The 9,096-nt window shown below is 32.2% G+C and overlaps 1 long non-coding RNA gene and 1 pseudogene across 1 annotated transcript; both read left to right on the forward strand.

Moving 5' to 3' along the window:
* Positions 1-3,299: 3,299 nt before the first annotated feature.
* LOC100919057 lies at positions 3,300-4,587 on the forward strand (annotated as a pseudogene).
* Positions 4,588-5,604: 1,017 nt separating this feature from the next.
* LOC111719747 lies at positions 5,605-7,541 on the forward strand. Its single transcript, XR_002769746.2, has 2 exons — positions 5,605-5,728; positions 7,385-7,541. It is a non-coding gene; the product is annotated as an uncharacterized LOC111719747 (long non-coding RNA).
* Positions 7,542-9,096: the final 1,555 nt, after the last annotated feature.

Here is a 9,096-nt window from a genome sequence, read left to right on the forward strand (position 1 = left end):
CTTTATTTCTATGTTGAGACATTTGTCATGCTTCATCTAGATTTGAAAGGAACTTCGACTCTGGAAATCAGGAAAGAAATAAGGAAGAAAAATGTCTTTATTGCCGTTTTCAGGATTTAAAGCCCTTAATTCTCAATTCTTTACCACTTGAAAATAATTAGGTATTAAAAACTAGTTCAATGCTGTTAGATACTAAGCCCCTTAATTATGAGTTCTTTTCACATATTTTCTTTGTTGTAGATTTTCATTTGGGATACCCAAAGAGTTTCTGAAACTTCCTGAGCCTTTTTCAACATAGAGATTTGGCATTCATAAATGAAAACTTTTCATTTTTTTTCACTTGGATTCTAATTTTTCCTGGCTAAATTATCTGTATATTCAATATGCATATCAAATATCGGAACATCCTTCTATTTCCTTCTATACTCAAATATTATTCTTGAACAGTAAGCAGCCTATCTGAATCTTCAAGAGTTGTGTAGTGGAAAGAGAATCAAATTTAGAGTCAATATACTAACTAAAAATCTTGGCTCTGGTGAGGTATATTCCTTTTTTTTCCTTAGAAAAGTAACTTAATCTATTAATTTCCTCATCTGAAAAATCAGGTAGTTGGACTAAGATATCTTCTAGATAATGTATCACCCTTTCTAAAACTAATACATTAAATAATTTAAATATAACTTTTTAGTGATGATAGTTCTTATTTTAGAGTCTTTGCATGACTTGGGCTTCATGCAATAACTACAGGGCCATCTACAAAGTAGAGAGTTCTTGTACGTAGAGAAGCCATTTTCAAATTGTACTGCACTGGATTTCCATGACAATAATGAACAACTTTGGCAAGTATCCATCTCTCATCTTTTTCTTTGTTATCAGACTGATGTTGATTAAGGTTTTCTCTATTTTATCTTTCCAGGAATCTTGCATAATTTTGACATTTATAGGTAATACCTTCAAAGAAGAAAACATTTCAGGTTATATTTTGAGTTAATGAATAAGATGCAGTAAGAAGCAGTAATGTTACATCAGTTTTGAAATCTTCAAAATGTGATCTGTTGTGGAATATTACTTCTATTAATATGAAAGTCTACTTTTCCCCTTTTAATGTGCCTACATTATTCTTATAGAAATTCTGTGTAAATGAGAAGACAGAAATAGTTCAGTAGTTACTGATTTTGTTTCCATTGCCTTTTTAGTAATAGTTTTTTTTTCCATGTTTACTTACTCTTGTACATCGAGAACCCATTTTTCAGTATCATGAATGTTGTGTCACATCTTAGGTCAACCTCTTCTGTGGCATGAGTCCAATCTCACAGCTTTTCTGAACTTTGTATTCTTTAGTGCCATTTCTTCTTCAAGTGGTCCTGAAGAGTGGAATGTGACAGTCCAGATGTGATGGCCCTACTCTACTTTAGAGAGGGAAAGAATTGTTACAAAAATCTTGCTTTTTTTTTTTTTTTTTTTCATCAAAGTGTTCTCTACCTTGTCATTCCATCCTTAAACTTCATCAGGGGTCTCTTAATTGGTACCTAATCACACTTACCTTTAACTTATATTTCCCTCTACTGCTTCTCTTTTTGTTTTACTAGGTATTTATATTCATAATATTCCATTATCCTCTTTGAAATAACTCTCAATATAAATTTATATTCTAAATCATTGTAAGCATTAACAGTTATAACACTCAGTTTGGTAAAAACAATTAGGTGTTTGCTGTCAGTTTCTAAGTTCCTTCAGCCTCCTGAATTTTTATCAATTAAATTTTATATGAAATTGTTATAATCATTGTTATTATTTTCTACGCATTTCTCTTTTTGTCAAATACTTTTGAAAAACAGATCAGGTTGGAGTTGTTTTCATTGCAAATCATCTATTCTCATTGTTATACTTAGTTTTGTATCAATTGATCTTTGTTCTGTCAGTAACAAATTGTTTTATATCTGCTAAAATTAAACTGACTTCATTTTTTTCTTTGTTATATCATTTGGTGCCTCCTGTGCCCAATACCTCTGATTCTTTTCTTGGAGAAATTATTCCTGATATGTATCATTCCTTGTTCAAATCATGTTTTTTTAATTGTTTTACTCATGCTCTTTTTCTTTTCAGTCTCACTGTCATTTCTCAATTTTTCCTTGTTTCCTCTGCCAAATGGCACTCTTCCTTTTAATAAAATTTAGTTATATGAAACAAATAAGCAAAACAAACTGAGATTACCATATTTTATGGTGTATGTCTCATCTTGTCCTATAGTTATCTAACTGCCTGAAGAGATCAACATGCCTCACCATTGGCTTTCTAACATCACAAATTGATCATTGCATTGATTAAAGTTCTGAAGTCTGTCTTATTGTGGTTGAGTAAATAGAGAAATACAAAATTAAACACACCTGAGACTTAACTGCACACCCAGGAAAAATGATAAAGATGACAAAAAAAATGCTAGAAGTAAACGTTTAACAGGCTATGAATAGACAATCGTGATATTAATAGACTTTTGATAGCACTATTACTTGATCCCACCATTCTGGAAAATAATGTAGGAGTATATTTTGTTTAAAGTAACCAAAATGGTTGTACCTTTAATTCATATCCTATTGCCATACTTCATACAAGATCAAATTCTGAAAGAAGTATCTCAATGACACCCTTTATAGTGCTATTTACAGTAGCACTTCTTATGCTAGCATAGAACTAGAAACAACATTGATGGCCATCAGTTACTTGGATGGCTAACAAATTATGGTAAATTTCTATTATAAACTGATAACATGAAGAATGGAAAGAAAAACATAGGCTTTATGAACTGATATAGACTAAAATAAGCATAACTAAGAAAATAATGGCTATAACTTTGAAAATAGAAAGAATAATCACAATGATATATAGAATGTAAATGTTGTGTTATTATAGTAATGTTGCTTATTCTTGAAGAAAAGATGAGAAAACACCTTTTGTTCAGCAGTGTGATGATAAATGTTTAGGAGCAGATTTTGTGGAAAGTACTATGAATCCACTTTTAATTTAATTTACATTATTATCGTTTTCTTGGTTGAGAATCCAGGCCACCAATGGTGACCAAGTCTGACTTTTCCCTTCTCACTGAAAAGGCCAACTATCTCCAAGGAGAGGAGAATCAGGTTATGAAAGTTAGAGCAGAAGGTTGAGGGCATAGAGCCAATGTCCCAACCCCATTTTCTCCCCACCCTTTCATCCCAACTCTATATATTCATGCATGCACACACACACACACACACACACACACACACACACACACACACACACACTTACTTATTGGATCAAGATGGGAAGTAGTACAGAAGAGGATTATATTTTTGTCTTAAAGGTAGTACTGATAGGGAAATCTGGAGTTGGAAATACTAACGTATTGTCAGGATTCATTTGAAATGAGTTCAGCCATGATAGTCAGACAGACATAAGAGTGGAATTCCCTACTCAAATTGTGCTGCTAGGTATAGCTGCTGTCAAAGCCCAAATCTGGCACACAGCAGAGCTGGAACGATATTAATACCATTAGAGGAGCAGTTAGGGCCATGCTAGTATGTGACCTAAATGAACACCAGACCTACACTTTGGTGGAGTGTTGGCTGAAGGAACTACATGACTATGCAGAAACCAACATCATTATCATGCTGGTGGGCCACAAAAGTGACTTGAGCAATGCAAGAGGGGTACCCAGCAATGAGGTTTCCAAGTTTGCTGAAAACAATGGACTCTTATTTATTGAGACCCCAGCTTTTAAGTTGGCCTTCAAAACTTCCCTCAAAAAGATTTTCACCACAGTTTCCAAGCAGTGGGAATCAGTACCAATGCCAATGCAATCACTCTGGGCAGTGCCCAATCTGGTCAAGAGCTGGCATCTGAGGAGAAGATGACTTACTGTATTGGCTTCTGAAGCCAGTCGGTGACCTGAGTATTTTGGCCTGAAATCTCTCCTACTTGACCTGAATTTCTTATAATTCTGTTCTTAATTCCTATCCCTAAAAGATGCCTCCTTCAGTTGTTAATTCAACTTAGTTGTATATTCAACAGTGGCAGATGGAAGGACCCATATGTCCCAGAAGTCATTCCTAGTTGGCTTTGGTGATCTGTGGCTGGTCACTTTCTTAGAGTGTTAGCGGAGTTTTTTTTGGTCCAATTCCATATCCCTTTCCTGACACTCCTGTAAATCCTTTGTCCTTTCTCCTCTACACAAAATTAATTCACTTCTGAAATATTTCTGTGTTCTTTGAAAAGGTCACCTGGCCCCAAGTACAGTACCCTGCTCTCATGCTTCTCACTCCCATCCCACTAGGTCCCACAAATAAAACTGTTTTGTAACAAAGGCAAAAACAATTTCTCCATCATTATCTTAAGTCTAGATAATGGGCAAAGCACTACATCAAAATTTGACTTGTAATATCTGCAGATTCCAAGATATAAATGTTCGCAGTGAAAATTTAACAGTATGCTAGATAGTATGAGCTAGCTCCACCAGTCCTCTGCTTAAATATCATAAAGGAGCAATGTTAGCTTGCCTCCCCAAACCAGTATTACTATTAAAAATATTTAGAAGCTTTCCAAATATTTAAAGGTTATGTTCTTTTTTAAAACATTTTAATGGCTTTCTATTTTTCCCCAATGCATGCAAAAATAGTTTTCAATATTCACCTTTACAAAACCTTGTGTTTCAAAATTTTCTTCTTCCCTATTCCCATAGATAGCAAGCAACCCAATATAGATTAAACATGTGCAATTCTTCTAAATATATTTCATATTCACCATGCTTCCCAAGAAAAATCAGATCAAGAGGTGAAAGAAAAAAAAAACCACAAGAAAAACAACAACAGAGATGAAAATACTATGTTATGGTAGTAACACCCCATATTGTCTCATCTTTTAGTCTAATAATAAAAACCTTTTTGAAAATATTGTGAATATTTCCAAAATCACATAATAAAAATTATGCTCTATATTCAACATCCATATTTACCTATCTATTAATAAAATAGACATCATTCACATCATCATCTTTTTTCTATATATATCCTCATAACATCATAAAAGTAAGGGATAACTTTAAAGATAATATTTTGATCTCTAAAGATGCAGTCCAGTACAACTTTAAAAACAACTTAAAAGAGATATGTAATTAGTTGGGTCCCACATTGAAGAATTGTACCCAGTCTTCAAAAGATAGATGAGAAATGGCTAACTTGGGTCATTCTGTGCTTTATAAAAACAAGGTAACAGACATAGTCCTTTGATCTTATACTTTATGAATTCATACAGCTGTTTTGCTTTAGTGATAGCAATACTTTTATTTCATTCATACTGACATCTGGAAATAATTGGTCAGCTCCAATTTGCAAGATAAATATGTGCAATCAGCTCTATAAATGTAGATCAGCTACCTCTCTATAATTAATAGTCTTATAATTTCTTGGGGCACTGGAGGAGAAAAAAGAGGCTGATGCTAGTTACCATTTATATATTGCCCACTTTGTGCTAGGCATTGTGTTATTATTATCCCTATTTTTTTTTTAACAGTTGAAGAACCTGAGGCAAACAGAGGTGAAGTGACTTGTCGAGGATCACACAGCTATTATCTGAGACCAGATTTGCACTTATGTCTTCCTGACTCCAAGTCCAGCAATTTATCCACTGTGCCACCTAGCTGCCCTCTTGAGGATAAGTGACCTTCCCAATATCACATAGCAGAATGTGCCAGGTGGGACTTGAATCAAGATCTTTACTGATTTTGAGAATAGCCATTTATTCCCATCTTAGATTTATAATATGCTGCCAAGCAAGCTGATCTTTATTATTTTGAAATTGTAATATTACATCTTTCCACTAAAGTTGTATTCTTATGCTTCATTCTCGTATGGAAGTGAAAACCTGAGTTATCAAATACTATGCCAGTATGATTCAAGCAATAGCAGGTTCTCCCATTTGTAAAGACTTAGGATACATGCTTGGTAATAGACTATGTCTGTCCTCAGAGGACCAGTGAATGTAAATATAAAGCTGCTTATACCTAGGATTGCCTGAGGGTGATGAATTTGTATTTGTTTTGGTCATATCTTTCAAAGATGCTCTCCTAAATTACAAAGGTATATACTAGATTGAAATCAGGCCTCACAGCTACAAAGGCACATCCCAGCTCCAAGGTAGATGATCTTGATCCTTGTACAGGCCAAAGCTGGAAAATTCCAGTCAGAATGACTACATAGGTTACATGGAGTAATTGATTGCATCTTAAAAGACCATGGGAAGCTGCATTCAAGGAAAAAACTGCTTCAATGAAGTACTATGATTTTGAAGGCTTTTATTATGTTTACATCAAAAAGAACAGTGCTTGTCTATGGAAAGGGGCTATGATCTACACTTGTATGGGAATATTACTGAAGTAATGAAGTAAGAAAATCTAGACAACCTTAATCATGTAGAAGACCAGTATAATAAATTTAGGTTTGTATAATTTATAAATTGAGGAACTAATACTGCAAGCTTTAATGAATATTTAGGTTGTCTTAGCTATTTCTTTTTCCCACTCTTAATTTGTTTATTGTTATATTCAAATAAATGCACTTTTAGAATTTTAATTTTTAAGTTATTCCATCAATAAACATCTTACTTCCAGATTTGTCAATCAGTCTCTATGGAAGATTTATTTGCTACCTTCAGATTGTTTTAATATGCTTGTATCATTCTAATACTCTAGGATATTTATCACATTCTTACTTTTTCTTTCCTTCTGACTTATAGATATGACAACAGTACTTTCAAGATTTTTGAAACATTTTTCCTAGCATCAAGAAAAAATTATATAATTTATGTAAGCTACCTCCACTTTTTTCACAGAGAAATTAGGAAGAAAAAGTACTATTTTTGGAAACAAAACTTTAAATAATTTGGCATCAAAAATTCAAGATCATGATATAATACTTACATTTCTTCTTTATTATCAAATATTATTTCATGAATGAAAGTATTAGCAAGATTTTATGCCAGAAATTATAATGTTTATGGTTTTTTGGTTTAAATTTCCTCCTAAGGAGAAACCCATTCTATTTCTGTCTTGTTGAGAAGTAATAATATGTAGCAGAAAAATCATTGAAATGGGAGATCTGAGCTCTAATTGTTAAATTCTGAACAACTCCCTTAACTTCTCTGTAATTCTTTTTGCTTACCTGTAAAATGAAGCAATTGAACTAGATGACCTTCAAGACATCTTCTGAGCCATAAAATCCTGTGCATCTAATGTCAGATAACCATTATCTGAGAATAGTGTTTTGTTTAAATAAGATTCCCTAGAAATGCAAAAATAAATGGAAGTTATCCAATTCAGTACTATTATTCATTTTTTATTTCTTTTGAACAGGACCAAGGGAACATATCATACCAGAAGCCAAGAACAAGGATTATTTCCCTTCTCTCAAATTCATAGAAACCTGACATTTCTTCAGTTTTATCAAACAAAAAAGAAGAGTCAGCTCATCCTATATTCACAGATTCCAGATGTCACATCAACTCATAAGGCAAGTAGTGAAAAACAAATCTGAATGAAATATTAATTAAAATATAATAAAAAGTTTAAGGTATATTTTAACAACAAATAAAAATATTTTAACGATAATCTTGTAAAATTTATTAAAACATGACTTTAATTTATTAATGTATTTAAATTTTAATGTATTAAATGTTTAATGTATTAAATAAACCCTAACTAAATTTTACTGTCATAAATAATGACACTGTGCTAGATTTATTTTGAAACTCTGTTGATTATTAGGAGATGCAGAAGGTCTCATTGAACACCTAAACATCAGATTTAATTTTAATAATGTGAACTAGCCACTAATATTTGTAAATTGGATTCAGACTAATTAGAAATTCCTTTGTTGCATTATCTTTTTTACTCCAAATATTATGCAAATAGAAAATATAAGATTTTTTTTTCTTTTAAACTTAAGAATCACTTCTATCAGAGTATTCCATTTATGAAATTCCAATGGCATGGCATTCTAGAATTTTTTCTTGACTGTTTATAACTTTTCTGAATTGATGAAAAAGTTAAAATCCTGTTCTTTTTATAAGCCATTTTTATGTAATGCTGCATCAGAAGCTTTCATTAAACTTTTAGTTAAATCATGGCAGCTTCTATTACTCCTAGGAGAGCAGTCAGGTAAGGATCATAGGCCACAGATCTGCCTTCAACATTTAGATTAATTACAATACCCTTTAAGAAAAATGTAACTTAGAAAAACTAGGAATGTTTTTTTAAAAAACTTAACAAAGAATGCCTTTTTCTCTCCAAATGCAAAATTAAGGTTTTAAAATATAAATGTGAATGAATTAAAACCATATTATTTTAAAATAATTCCAAAGAATTACATATGTAGTGAATACATATTTTAAAAATTTTGGTTGTAAAACATTTATTTTAAGGAAAAGGAAACAATGGAATATTACTGCCATATACAATTTCTCAGTAGAATCCAGTCTCCTTTCTTCAACTGAACTTTTAACTCTAATAAGGAGAATTATATCTAATTACATTTGAAATGCACTATAAGACTGATCACCAAAATAAAAAAGGGGGAGTAAAGCAGCCAAATGTCTCTGTCTCATATTTAATTAACATATTATCATTTAATTATTGGGTTATATTTCACCACCACTTCACCCTTCTATCCCACCATATTTTTATAGGTATGCACTTAACCTTTCTGAAGTCTTCCTAATATTTGTCAGGACTTCCAGAAAAACAAATCTCACCTCTTCCTTCAGTAAACTAATCTTGTGCAGCAATTCTGTTCTCATTTTCCAGAGATCCTTTCTGACAACTTTTGAATAAAAGCTCTTCTCCAACTTGTAGCTCTTTTATCATCAGTCTTAAGCCTTCTCTAATAACCTCAGTCACTTTGACTTTTCTTAATATCTTCTTTATTCAGTTACATATTAGTCATGGTATGACATTCTTCTGAATTCTGTTTTCTATATTATTTATGTTGAGTAGCTTAGTTAAATGATTTAGTTAGTTAAATTACAGTAAATTCCCAGAATACAGGGGAAATATTATAGTTCTCAAAC

This window comes from Sarcophilus harrisii, chromosome 3 (genome assembly GCF_902635505.1).
Source record: "Sarcophilus harrisii chromosome 3, mSarHar1.11, whole genome shotgun sequence".
Classification (NCBI taxonomy): Eukaryota; Metazoa; Chordata; class Mammalia; order Dasyuromorphia; family Dasyuridae; genus Sarcophilus; species Sarcophilus harrisii.